This window comes from Aegilops tauschii, chromosome 1, assembly GCF_002575655.3.
Source record: "Aegilops tauschii subsp. strangulata cultivar AL8/78 chromosome 1, Aet v6.0, whole genome shotgun sequence".
Taxonomy (NCBI): domain Eukaryota; kingdom Viridiplantae; phylum Streptophyta; class Magnoliopsida; order Poales; family Poaceae; genus Aegilops; species Aegilops tauschii.
The window spans coordinates 9,257,960-9,272,661 of record NC_053035.3 but is presented as its reverse complement, the minus strand read 5'-3'; positions in this window follow the sequence as shown (position 1 = coordinate 9,272,661).

Below are 14,702 nucleotides of genomic sequence, written 5' to 3'. Positions count from 1 at the left end.
CAGGGGCAGCCCTCCACCTTTACCAGACTCATCATCCGATGGCTCATGGCAGCGAAGCCCACGTACAGCAGACGACGTGGTGGTGGACTGTCTTGCTAGTGCTCGCCGGTGGCGAGTGGGTTGGGACAGGAGTGGAGGTGGAAGGGAGGCCGGCGGCGAGTGGGTTGGGCTTGGGAGAGGAGGAGAGGAGGTGGGAGCGGAGACGGGATTGGGGATCTGGATCGGGCGTTGAGTGTTTTTTTTGAGACATGGCGTGGGATGGTTGGTGGGGTGGGAGCAGATGCAGGTATCGTGGGGTTTATAACCCGTGCTACTACTATCAACTTAGTAGTAACGTGGGTTTATAACCCGCGCTACTACTACGGCTGGTCCTGGGAGGCACGGTGGAAATCACTTAGTAGTAGCGAGGGGTAAAACCCCGCGCTACTACTATCAACTTAGTAGTAGCGGGGGGTAAAAACCCGCGCTACTAGTAAGTAGCAGTAGCGAGGGGTATAAACCCGCGCTACTAGTAAGCGTCTGCCTATAAGCATTTCCCTAGTAGTGAACCTCACATTAACCAAGACACATATGACGAAGGAGAATTCTTCCAAAAAACACGTCTTTCCAAAAAACGTTTCAAGAACCGCTCTACTCCACCCAAAACATTGAAGTAGACAATGATAGTGAATCCGACTTCACCCCTGAGCCGGAACAAGAAGAAGTTACTGCTGCAGATGACCTGTCAATGCTTGAACGATTACGTAAAGGAGGCCTTCCACATGTTGATACATTTATTGATGATGATGATGAGCACGTCACTGATAGTGATGATGATGATGCATTTAATGATCCCGGAGCATATATAGACGATTCAGAGTAATATTAGTAATGTGAGGTATTCAATTTTTTATTATGTTCATGATGATGATACACTAATATTATATACATATTATTCATGTCAGGTATTCAAATTTTTTATGTTGTACTAATTTCGTTTACTTTTTGTCATTGCAGGTGTTGACAGGATGGTGGGCAAGGGTCCAGAGCGCCCCGAGCCTCCTGCGAGCGCTACTGGGAGGGGTGCTTCCATTATTCCACCCGAGCCCCTCCGGAGAGTGCTGCTAGACAATATGCAGACAGCAGTGGCGGGCACTTCTTCTCCGACTGGGAGAGGTCGGGGGAGGACGAAGAAGGCTGCTAGAGGTGGACGTGGCAGCGGGAGAGGTAGGAAGGCTGCTACGCCTTCCTTGCCGCCACCCCCAGCTGATTCACCCGACCACAGGACTGCTCCGTCTGACGTGGACCCATCTCAGACTCCGGTCCATGAGCCTCCGGTCGCCGATCCTTCACCCCACCAGACACTGGTCGCCGATCTTTCGCCCCACCAGACTCGTGTCACCGATCCTTCGCCCCACGTGAGTCCGGTCCCGGAGTCTTCATCCCAGAAAACTCCGATCCCGGAGTCTTCGTCCCAGAAGACTCCGATCCCGGAGTCATCTTCCCACGAGACTGCGGAGGCTAGTGGCCCTACCCATGGTAGCGAGGACACATTTTCTGATGATATCTACAGTGACGACGAGCAGGTTGAGAAGGCCAAGAAGGTCTACCAGCGTGGCGGTACAAAGCTCCCACCCGTGCCGATGATCCCCGACCAAAGGTGGTTGATTGCGCCTAATGGGTTGAAGTAAGTGCATTTACTCTTTTTTAACCTTTTGCTTCCACGTTTCTTCAAATGAATATCTCATGCGTTGGCATTGTCATACTACAGGGGCTCACTAGTAGAAAACGAAGCTTTATCACCGGTTAGTAAGGGCCTTTAGTGCCGGTTCTGCAACCGGCACTAAAGAGTGCAGACTAAAGGCCCCCCCCCCTTTAGTACCGGTTCGGCATGAACCGCCACTAAAGGCCCACCACGTGGCGTGAGCTCGCGCTGTGGTATGGGGGTCCTTTAGTACCGGTTGGTGTTACCAACCGGTACTAAAGGTTTTTTTTGAAATTTTTTTCTGAAAATTTTGGAAAAAAATTTGAATTTTTTTCGATTTTCAATTTTCTGAATTATTTGACGATTTAGTCTCTAATCACCCCTCTTAACTACTCAAGTGTGGATCACTCATTCCAAATCGTCTAACTTCCCGGCCAGTCACCCATCCTCTCACTCCCCCAGCCTGAGCACGCTTAACTTCGGAGTTCTATTCCCTCTACTTTCCATGTCTACACTTGTTGTTTTCCTGACAAATGTAAGCTGACAATCCTATTAACCCTCAGCAGTTTAGCTTGAGCATTAGGTCACACGTTTCACCGTTTGAGTTTGAAACTATTATTCTAAAAAACAGTAATTATCTAGTAACACCAATATTTTTTGAATAAGTTTGACCACAGTTTGACCATAGTTTGACCATAGTTTGACCAGATTTGACCAAAATTCAAAAAATTGAAATAATTATTTAGTAACACTTATATTCTTGAATAATTATGTAGTAACATTAATACTTCTTGAATAAGTAGTTTGACCATAGTTTGACCAGATTTAACCAAAAAAACTGAAATTTGAGCATATCTTTTTTTCATTTTGGAATTTGAGAATTCTAAAAAATTGCAAACAGGTCGTAGGCCGTCAAAATCGGATGCGGATTTTCGTGCTGAATTTTTTGATATATTATACGTTTTTTTCTGACATCGTATGCAAAAGTTATAGCCGTTTTACATTTTTCCTATACTTTTTGCAAAACATGTCCAAATTGAAGTTTTCAAATTTTCCTAACTAATAGATGTAGTAACATAACTACCTCTTGAAGGATTTTATTTTTTGAAGTTTTTATCATTTTATTTTGATTTTTTCAAAACTGAAATGGCGATACAGGGGGGGGGTAGAGTTTGAAAATTGCCCTATAGTCCCGGTTTGTGTCTCCAACCAGGACTATAGGTCAGACCCCTTTAGTTCCGGTTCATGGCACGAACCGGTACCAAAGGTTAGCCCTTTGGTACCGGTTTGTGCCACGAACCGGTACTAAAGGTGATCGTGGGGCCTCGGCCTGACGCCAGCCTGCCACCACCCCTTTAGTACCGGTTCTCGTGGCACGAACCGGTACTAAAGGTTCAACACGAACCGACATTAATGCATAGCTGTTCGAACCGGCACTAATGGTACCATTAGTACTGGGCCAAAATCAAACCGGGACTAATGTGTCTCACATTAGGCCCTTTTTCTACTAGTTGCTAGGTACACCCCCGTGGTGTCCTCAGGCCCAACCAGGTCCTTGTTGTGCTTTGCCGGCAGCACTTCCCTAGGTGGGTCACGTTGCCCGGTGAGGGCCAGGTTCCACAGCTACCACTGAGCTGGGAGCTGTACTCGGTTGCCTCGGCCCCGCCGGAGGAGATGGTCGCCGGTGTCTTGTGCAAGACGGTGGCCGACATTGTGTTCCGTTGGTTTTGGGTAATTTCTCCTTTACAGAATTAAAAATCAACACTACCTAGTCATTGTACTAATCAGTGTTGTCTTGTTTGATTGCAGACCTTCTACAGGGTTTCAGAGGGAGAGCAGGAGGTTGCGTCTATGGTTGTCGAAGCCGAGTGCAAGCGCCTACTTCAGAACTTACGACACGAGGCTCGGGTGCAGGCCGTTCGAGACTACTATGCCTCGAAGGGTATGAGGAGGGCCAAGAAGAAGTGTTGCGGAAAGTTTCTGAGTAAGGAGAAGTACATGCAGGTAATTACCTATTCTTAAGGCCTTGAACTTAGTTTTCTTGATTTGATTCGTAGGCGTAGCACTGAAATTTCTCTTCACTAACTTAGGTGCCCCCGAGATGGTGTGCGGATAAGATGGACTGTTGGGAGTCGTTGGTGGATGCGTGGTGCTCTCCCCAATGACTAGTCGAACACCATAGGGCCAAGGATAAGCGTGACCAAATGGCTGGTGTGCCACACCACCAAGGGAGCTCCAACCTGTTTGAGTACGAGGATCACTGGGTATGTGGTTTGCTACATGATTCATGCAATTTCATTCTTCATGCTAGCATTTTTCCCTTCCAAAATGACTTAATATGCTTAGTTAGTTAAAAATGGCATAACTACCTTGAATAGTTCATTTATGACATAATTAGCTCTAACTAGTCGTAAACCCGTGCTTTGCACGGGCTAGCCTATTAAGAGTGCTAACTTTGTATAAATTTAAACAAATAATGTAATTAAACTATTATTACTTGACATTGGCTTTGGAATTAATTAATCATTTTATTGATGGGGCGAACATAAATTTTCATGTAAGGTGTGGTAAAAAAATTCGTATATATACCCATTTTTTGGCACATACAATGGATTTAGAGCCATTCATAAACAATGTTGGCCAATTTAGAAATTGGTGTCTTAGTTTATTTCACACCCGGGAAAATTTCAGAAAACAGTGAGGTTCCTTAATTAGTTCTCGCTTTATTTCTGATTGTTGTCATCTGTCTCGATCAGTGCTTAACTTTACCTATTTAATCAGGTCCACTTCTTGAACATATAATTGAATTGGCTAGTACCATCTGAATTATCCCTCCAATCCCCCTTCATTTCCGAGGTGTCCCCACACCCGGGCGAACTCCCTTTGCAACTCTATGATGTGTTGTTGGCATCCATATCCCATTGCACAGGAGATGATTGTACGTGAGTCATCGGACGTTGCTGGATTTTTTATTTAAAGTTTTATAATTATTTTTGAGTCAGCCAAAGGAAATTAGTGATTTGTAATATATTTTTATATGTGTTGTTTTTCGGTCCTTGCCATTATACTGTTGTCATATACATATTGTTCCGTGGTTTTAGGCATATAAATTACATGTGTAAACACATATTAAAACCTTGTTTATTCGCAATGCTAAGAGTTCCTGTTACGAACATGTACTGTATCAATCAAATTCATGCAGAGTAAGGAATGAAAAGAGAAACATGTTGACTGTACAGTTTCTGCAGACGACATCCAGATATTTTACTTGAAGAAATCCCGTGAAATGAAGGGATGTATCGAACTGAGAGCTTATGTCCCGAACTGAAAAATAATTAATTGATAATTACAAAGATCCTATGCTAGTAGTAGTAGTACTAAATGTATGGAACAAAAGGAAAATTATAAATAGTTCATGTGTAGCCAAGTAGTCGGTTAATCTAACAAAGCTTAGGAACAACTATTGTTTTAACAACTGAAATAGGTATTATCTACACACTCTTTCTGGTACATTATGACACTGATGATGCATAAATACTGAGAACGATTTTAAACGAATCCTTCCAACTTTATGCATGGTTATCCCCAAACGGAATACTACACTATTCTGTAAAAACGAAAGAAACCTAAGATTGCACTATTCTGTACAAAAGTAAGAAACATAACACTGCATTATTATGTAAGAAAGAAAAAACTTAATACTACAGTAATTAGTTTTAAGAAAACTCGGTAAAAAGAGAATGACAACATGTACAGTGAAACAGCATGTACCATCTTGAGCGCTCTCAGTATTCAAATCAAGAAAATTCCTCCTTCAAGAGATCAGCATTGGCTTCCTGTGCAGTTGTAGTCGCTGATGTGCAGAACGCAGAACCAAGCATGCACTTCGGTCTGATTAGCTGGAAGTTGGACGCCACGACGGATTCTGCCCTACAACCTTGATGGTGACCCTCTCGGAGTACATGTTATATTCGCATCATGACGGCCTTATTCTTTGATGTGTCGTAGCTCTGAAGATGATGCTAGCTACATGGTAGAAGACCTGCACCGCGTCATGGTGGCAGCAGCAGCATGTCCCCTGGTTATGTGCGATGTGGTGATGTCACTAAGGCTTCGTGAACTCAGCAGGATTTAACAACGACATTCTGCTGGAATCAGCACGGACTTGCAACGATTCGTAACCAATTTAGCTAAATGCAAACATGAATTGCTTAAGGAAATACCACTGAACACCATTAATGACAAAAGATATATAATCTGAAAGTTAGATGGCAATACTCAGTGACATTAATATATACAATAGACAATTAGTGAAAGAGGATACGCGTCTTCAGATGAATTTGCAATTAAGTTTCATGAACTTCTGGGCTAATTTATTTTGCATAAAAGAGTTACATATGGATTTGGTTCACGGTTTGGCCGTCGCAAGAATGAAGTTTGTTAAACAAAGTTTGAGAAAAAAAAAAGCATTGCTAGGCGAGAGCTAATACAAAAAGAGAAATCAAAGATTGGAAATATTAATAGTTTACTAAAAGAAGAACAACATGGCCAACAAACAATTGTCCCACTGTTATACTTTATATGCTGCTAACATTAGCCATCAGTACCATATAAAGAATCTTGATTTCCTCTCACATGGATTTACCAATGTATGGTTGCTACTGTCCTAATACCAGACCGAATTGACTTCTGTTTCAAATGTTTTTCTGTCCGGTTTATGGTTGATTTGATTAACAGAAAGAGATGCTCCATTTTGTAGCACTTGAGCACCATAGAGATCTCAGAACTATGATTTGCGATGCATAATTTTAGAAATTTACTCCAGTGTCATGCCCAACATGGACTATAGAATCATGTATTTCATCGCAGCGGTACAACTACGTCCTATTAGTTCAACACCACTGAACCATGAGTTGATGCACCTGGACTACGCCAGAGACGCAGATCAGGACGCACTGGTATAAAATTTACTCTCCATCTATGTCAAAGTCAAAGTAGGAGAAAGATATGGGATCGTTCTGAAGACTGAATAGGCTAGTACCACGTGCATTATCCCATAAAATTGTATATCTTGGTGGCAATTCTATATATTGTACTCCCTCCATCTCATAATGTAGTGTCAAAAAGCATATTACATTATGGAACGGAGAAGTATAAGTTAATAACCATAGAGGAAAATTACATAAGAACTCTCGATTGTTCAAACCTTCCCCATGGCAAGAAAGAATATGATAAAAAGGAATAACCAGAGGTAGATTGAATATTTGAAAACCGGACCATGTTTCGAAGGAGAATTTATTATATGGATATAGTACTGTTCATATTCAGATTTTTTGTCTATATTAGATTTTATATCATGCATATACATTGACACAAATCCATCTCCTACACGGCTTCTTTTGCGCAGCTATTTCCTACACGGCATCATCATTATTGCACAAATTTGCTCCCGGAAAAAAAAATTATTGCACAAATTTTATATGGATTCCTGGTGGAGAATAGAAGATAAATGTCGCGGTGCCAGATATATATGTTAGTAAAAAATGTATGATTGCACCAATCAATAGTAACCCATCGGACATCCTAGCTATCATGATTCGCCGTCTTGGCCCTATTCCTACGCGGCGTGAGTACTTCCCGGCGAGGGGCGACCATGATGATGACGAAGCAAGCTCCTTGTTCCTCTGTGGCATAATCGTGTACAAAGCAAACTCCATGTGTATTAATCGATTAGCAATGCATCAACGTACAAAGTAGCCAGCTAGCTAAAATTGATTGATGGATTCTGGCAGCATACCACACACAACACTCGCACGCAGAATCGCTGGATTTATTACAGGCTTGAGTACTACTTGAACATGTACATGTATAAAGTACGCCCAACTCACGCCACTATACACATGCATGTGCATCCATGACGTGATGTTGTTTATTGTATGGATATGAATCTGACATTGTCATCTGCGATGGAAGATGCTTCTTGGCTGCCACGTATCCTGTGTCGCGAGGGATGAGGCTCTTCCTGCTGAAAGACGCAGCAGTAGCCAGCTGCGGGTGCACTTGTAGTCACCACCGTACGACGATGGATTGCACTCGCGGCGGCGGCAGCGTCATGGGATTTGTGGGACGTCCCTGCGTATAGATCGAACAAATCAGGAGAACCATTCCCCCACGACTCTGCAACGTTGTTATTTAGCAATAATATTTTTCTGTTAGCCCAGTAGTAGATAGATTAGCCTTTAAAATAAGAGAGTAGTAGATAGTTTGTTTTTGCCGGTGAGTAGTATATAGATTGACACGGGAGTTTTTTTCTCCTGTGTTTTAAAATCTTTTTTGTCCAGGATTTTATTAGTTGATCTACACCGTAAAAATTCGGTCCCACCAAATTAACGGTTCGTAAAATCTAATTAAAGTTTTTTTCTCCTGTGTTTTTAAATCTTTTTTGTCCAGGATTTTATTAGTTGATCTACACCATAAAAATTTGGTCCCACCAAATTAACGGTTCATAAAATCTAATTAACATGGGAATTTCTAGGGAGTCAAGAATTAATATAGGTATATAAATGACATAATAATAACTAAATATGCTTTAGTTAGTTAAAAATGGCATAACTACCTAGGATAGCTAAATAATGACCTAAACTAATCTTCGCTAGTTCATTTGTGACATATTTAGCTCTAAAATGACATAATAACCTTAGATAGCTCTATAAAATGACTAAATATGTTTTAGTTAGTTAAAAAATGGCATAACTACCTTGGATAGGTCTATAACGACCTAAACTAATCTTAGCTAGTTCATTCATGACATAATTAGCTCTAAAATGACCTAATAACCTTAGATAGCTCTATAAAATGCCTAAATATGCTTTAGTTAGCTAAAAATGGCATAACTACCTTGGATAGCTCAATAATGACATAATTAGCATACATTCGTCAAAAATGGCATAATAAACTTGGTTACCTCCAAAATGACCTAAACTTAGCTTATTTTCCTCGACATAATAACCTTACTTAGCTCCAAAATGACCTATTTACATAGCAGTATCATTCTTCATGCTAGCTTGAGCCCTTAACTAATATTTTGTTCCTCTCTCTTTGGCGCACCACAACAAGAAGCCTGTGCCAAATGTGTTCGGCCTCTATGGCATGGCCCATACTGCCCCGTACAAGAAGGCCAAGGCATTCTCAGAGTCTGACCTAGATCATCCAGAGAGCTTCACCAATATCTCCACCCACCACAAGCTCGTGAAGTACAGAGATGAGGGGAAGGCGAGGAAAGGGGAGGACTTTAACCCGAGCCAGGATCCTTTTGATACAGAGCTGGTGATGATATCTGGTGGCGGGAGGTCCCATGGCTCCATAGCCATTGGTTATAGACTGATACGTTGACCTAGGACTCTCCCGCAGATCAAGAAGCGCTAGAGTTGCTCTGATCCTGAGATAACGCCTCGTGCACGGCCCGCGGAGCTCGCCATGGCGATTAGTTATACAGACTCTCTCACCTTTCCTCCGTTGATGATTACAATGCTAACGAGGAGTGGTGTGTGGCAGGCATTGGTTGAGAAAGAGAGATTGAACACCCAAGCGCTTTTGGAGGACGCAAAAAGGGAGGCGGCGGAGAGGGAGAGGGAGATGGAGGAGAGGACGGCTAAGCTGTTGGAGGAGGAGAGGAACCGGAATGAGGCGTCTCACCAGGCCCTATACGAGCTCCTCGTGGTACGTTTCTCGTGCATATTAGCCAAATCATGCACGTAATGTTCGTTTCATTACTAACTAATATGACTGACTTGTGAGAACCAAATGTGCAAACCATGTGCGAGAAAAACAGTCAGACCCCTCCGCCGATGCCCTAGATTGCTCCGGCGACCACGGTGAGTTTGATTTGAATGGTCGTTAGTTACAAGTATTCACATTTCAGTTGCATCATGCTAACGAGACATGATTGGAAATGATTTTTGGTGCATCATGCCTCCCGACAAGCATCGACCAATCCTTCTGCGTCTGCCAATGGCGGAACACCGACCGGTCCTTCGCCTCCTTCTGCCACTGGCGCGGCCCCGACCGTTCCTTCACCTCCGTGATAATTGTAGGGGAACGCGACAGAAAACAAAAAATTTCCGACCTACGCACCAGCCCAGGACCACTATGGAGACTACATACATGGTTTGATCTCTTTCGTTACCGACTCGTAGCGCAGCGGAAAGTAGAGTCGATGACGATCGGCGGTGCAGATCCCCGCAGCTAGGATTTACAACCTCTCAACCACGAGGATGTATACCCTCATCTGCTCCCCGGACAGCCCTCCGGGAGGCGGTCGAACAACCCCCGGACGGCGTCGTGGACAGCCCTTCGGGAGGACCTTCGAAACTAGAATGGTCTCTCAGACAGCCCTTCAGGAGGACCTTCGAAACTCGGACGGTCACACGGACAGCCCTTCGGGAGGCACTCACGAACTAAGACCGAAACTACGATCTCTCTACAGAGTTGCACACATATGGTGTCATCAATCCGCCAGGGCTTCGCCGTCCAGAACAAGTTCCTGCCGGAACCCAGACAGCCTTACGGCTCTACGAAACTATTTCGCTGGGAGTGAGAGAGAAGCCAGATCATGCATGGCACTTGTATGTGAGAAAGAGTGAGTGTGGAGGGCTTCCCCTCCACCTCTCTTTATAGGAAATCCCAAGGGGCCGGTAGGGTAGTTTAACACAAAAACCCAAAATGCACATGAATGAAGTCCTTCCTCAAGGACATAAGAGTGAAACCAAGGAACAAGAGGGGCTCCAAGGTGGAGCCCCAAGTGTGGCCGGCCACACCCCTTGGGGGGCCCCCATGAGGGCCTCCCAATCCATCCATGTCATCCCTAGACCTTTTGGGCAAAGCCCCAAAAGGTGGCTTTCCATAAAATATCCCAAAAAGCACTTTCACTATTCACGACGACATTTTTCAGCGTCCGTTCGAACTGAAAATATTTATGTGGCCTTAGAACATTTCCAGTACCCACCATAATAATTTTCAACGTGTTCTGGAACAATTCAATTTTAGTGATTTTCATCTGCGAAAAGCATTTGAACCGGTTCCTGCAGCTCCAGAACATTTCTGGTTTTATTTCTGAAAATTCCAAAAAGTTTCCAGAATGATTCTGGCACCCTCCAAAATTATCAGGCATGTGCCGAAACCATTTTGAATTAATGGCATACCCCGAAACAACTATTTCGGTTTCACCGAAACTCATCCGGTGACCTCTCTCTGCGGAACTTTTCCGCTGTCCGAAACTTTTCGGTGTCCGAAACTTTTTCGATGATTTTCTCTCAGACTCCCTGTCTAGTATTCAGCAGATAGATGACCCTTAAGCGTGTGACCCTATAGGTTCGGTGAAGTATAGACATGACCCGGAGCACCTTCCGATCAATGATCAACATCGGAGCCGTGGACACCCATATTGACCCCTATACCCACACGAATGAATATTCGAGTGAACCTCCAGTTGCAGTGAGCTATTCCTGTTGCTTCGCGATATGTCACAAACACCCGAGGTGAGATTTGTTGCATCCCCGTGGACGAACAATTTGTCCACCATGCAAGTTACCTCGTTGCCGGATTTGTTCTCTTTTCTCGTTTCCGTGTTCCGGCATCCCAGTGATCAAATCACACTGTGTCTGGCCAGACGATGATGGATACCGTAATACCGAGAGGGCCCGAGAATATCTCTCCATCGTCGGAGGAGCAAATCCCAATCTTGAGCTATCAAGTTACTTGACACACTTTTCCATGAACCCGTAAGCCGCCGTAATAGCCACCCATTTACGGATGACGTTTAACAAACCCCAAAGTTCATGAAGCAAGCTTGAAGAAACTCGATACTCTCATGGTCTAAGGAATCATGCAAACGTTAACCATCTCTGTGTTATGCACCATTAACTTGTGACGAATGAATCTCTTAGCATAACATCAATCCGGGTCGATTCAACACAAATGTTCTCTTAACATTGTGCCCTCAAAATTGCTGGCATAGACATGCCCATGATCAGGAAAACAGAACCATCATGCAACACTTCAGCTAGTCTTAGAGGCCAGACTAGGAATACTTCTTACCGTTTATTATTCCACACGTGCGTATGAGTCTTCCTCCGAGCCTCGTGGATATTGCAGACTCGAGAATCATTACAGTTATAGCATGGAACATAAATATAATTATGAACTCGGAGATAAATAATATCATTTGTTATTGCCTCTAGGGCATATCTCCTACAGACTCCCACTTGCACTAGAGTCAATAATCTAGTTAATGCTAATGCACTTTACACCTATGGCATACTGGTGTAAAAAATGCTTCGCATTTGGTATAGCCTGATGTCCATCGGATCTGACAATTTCAGCTCCGTGTGTATCTCTGCATATCCTCGCATTTTCATGCTTTCACAAAATTCATATTTTGTGTGGACTTGGCGTTGTATGTATGTGAATCATTGGTCAAACCTGGATTCCTCAGACTGAGTTATGGAGCAACTACCTGCAGTAGTGTCCCATTGACAAAAGCCATCTTGGAACCATACCAAGTTCATGAATGAACTATATGATTCAACATCTTCTTTTGTCGCTTCTGAAGCGTCAACATACTTAGTCATTTGTTATAGAATTCGCCAGAGTATCCTGTTGGGAACAATTTCCAGCTACCGTGCCACCATATTGTGTATTACACAAAACCCTTAACTTAAATCGAAAATTGCATGGAGAAAAGATGAAGACTGTATCGATGTAACATTTTACAACGAACTCTTCATGATCTCCGCTTGCAAGAAAACATATCATCAGTACTTACTCTAGTACTCAATGACATCTTTCACTGTTGTCCCATGATCATTACTTTGATCACTTTAGTATCCATACTCGCAACACCTTGGGAGTATCGGACATATCTGGTTGTTTTACATACCATGGAATACATGATTAATCCAAAACACGAAGGTGTGTGGAATGTCCATCATGTATTTTACTCCTTAGTGTTTTGGGACACCGAGTCTTGTAAAAACTCTTTCCATGTGACTTAGTCAAGAATCACTCCTTGGCGTTTAAAATGCTAAATAGGTTTTAGCACCTTGTCAATATGTATTCATTGCTTAGCCATATTAGGTAAATCTATCTCCATAGATCATCATGGCTAAAATTGAGGCTATTTAGCCTAAGCACTTCATCAAAAACAATTTCAAATGAAGTCCTAATTTGTGTCAAGAAATTTGTTTCCAATTAACAATGTGTCAAGCACACAAGGTTTTTAGAAATATTATTACGCTCCCACTTACTTTCTTGAATTACAAGCATCTTCTTTACCCATTGATGAAGTCAGAACCCTTTGACCATTTCATCAAAGCACGAAGATTCCAACTCGATTTTGCTCTCTTCTGTCCATCACTCGAACTCTGAAGTTTGCACCCTTACTAGCATCCTCTGGATAGACAAAATGCCTTGGACTGTAACACATGCAAGTCCTTGGTTTCATTTCCATTAGATGGAAATCTTATTGTCATCCATGTTTCATATCTCATGATTGAAATATGTATTAATTGCTAGTTCAACCCGAACCGACTTTAAGCATCGCTACGATGAAATCAACCTTATCGTAGTCAACTCTTGAACTTGTTATTTCAACAAGTCGAGCTATATGGATAAAACATTTTTATCCGTATCAGTTTAAAGTTCCATAAATATTCGTTAGACTCTAAGTCTTCCGAAAGGTGTATCAAGGTTTTAATCTTGAATCACTTATATGGAAACTACCTCGGGTTGTATTGGCATTTAGCCAATTCCGGAGTTAGGGCCCATCAACGCTTCCTTGTGTATCGTATGTATAATGTTGTCTAACAACAATATCTCGTTTGCGCACCTGAGAGGTTTGCACGAGCCTTGCCTACGTGGTTCAGCTACAAGTTCGACCGAAGTTCATACATTTTATTGTAGAGACACCTTTTTGAAAGAACCATTCTCTTTAAAAGCACACCGTTTTGCGGCAAAACTTTTTGCCTCGGTATAGTGAGGGAGGAATACCCAACATTTTGGTATAACCTACAAAGTAGCACTTGTCTGATTTGGAATAGGTTTGTAACCTTTTACACAAGCCCCATATTCCAAATGTTAAGAAAAGATATAACATTGTTGGGCGTACCATACCATGGCTTCATTTCAACAGACCCGATATAGCTCTTTTCAGTGTAAAAGCCGGAGTCTCTAAAGCATCACTTTAAAAGGGATAATGACAAATTTATTTATGTCATCTTTGACCTTACCATGTCATAAATGGTTTGATTACATCTTCACAGACATTCCACTCATAGTGGTGTTCCGGAAGGTGTAAGTTATGAAACTCTTTTCACAACTCATCAGACATTCGCTAAACTTGTAACTCAGATATTCCTTTCTGCAATCAAATTGTAGAAACATAATTTCCTTGTTACAATAACTTCTACTTCATTTTTGAAAACCTTTCGAATGATTTCAAAAGATCCAGACTTACGTCTCATCAAGCAAATATCCATATATCTACTTGAGTCACTTCTGAAGATATATGAAACCACTACTTGCAACAACATTGATTGAACTACACACATCGAAATGTATGATCACCAATAAGTTTGTTGCTCGTTCCTTATAGCCTGTGAACGGTATTTTAGTAACTTCACTTTTCAGAGGAAAGTTGCAAGTGTCAGATGATTCAAAATCAATTTCCTTCAAAATCCATCATAATAGATTTTTTCCATGCGGGTTTCTCCAATGTGACCAAATGCAGTTCCACACATGTGTGGTATTCTCATAGTCTTGCGACATTTAGCATCAGTGTTATGGATTTATCATTTTACGATCAGTATTCATGACATACATCCCATCTTAGATGGAAGCATGGCCCTTCATGTTATTCATAATACTGAACAACAATTGTTCTTTTATGAACAACCCTTTTGCAATAAACATTATGCAATGGGCTAGAGTGTAAGAAACTCTAAAATGAATTATGAAAGTAAAC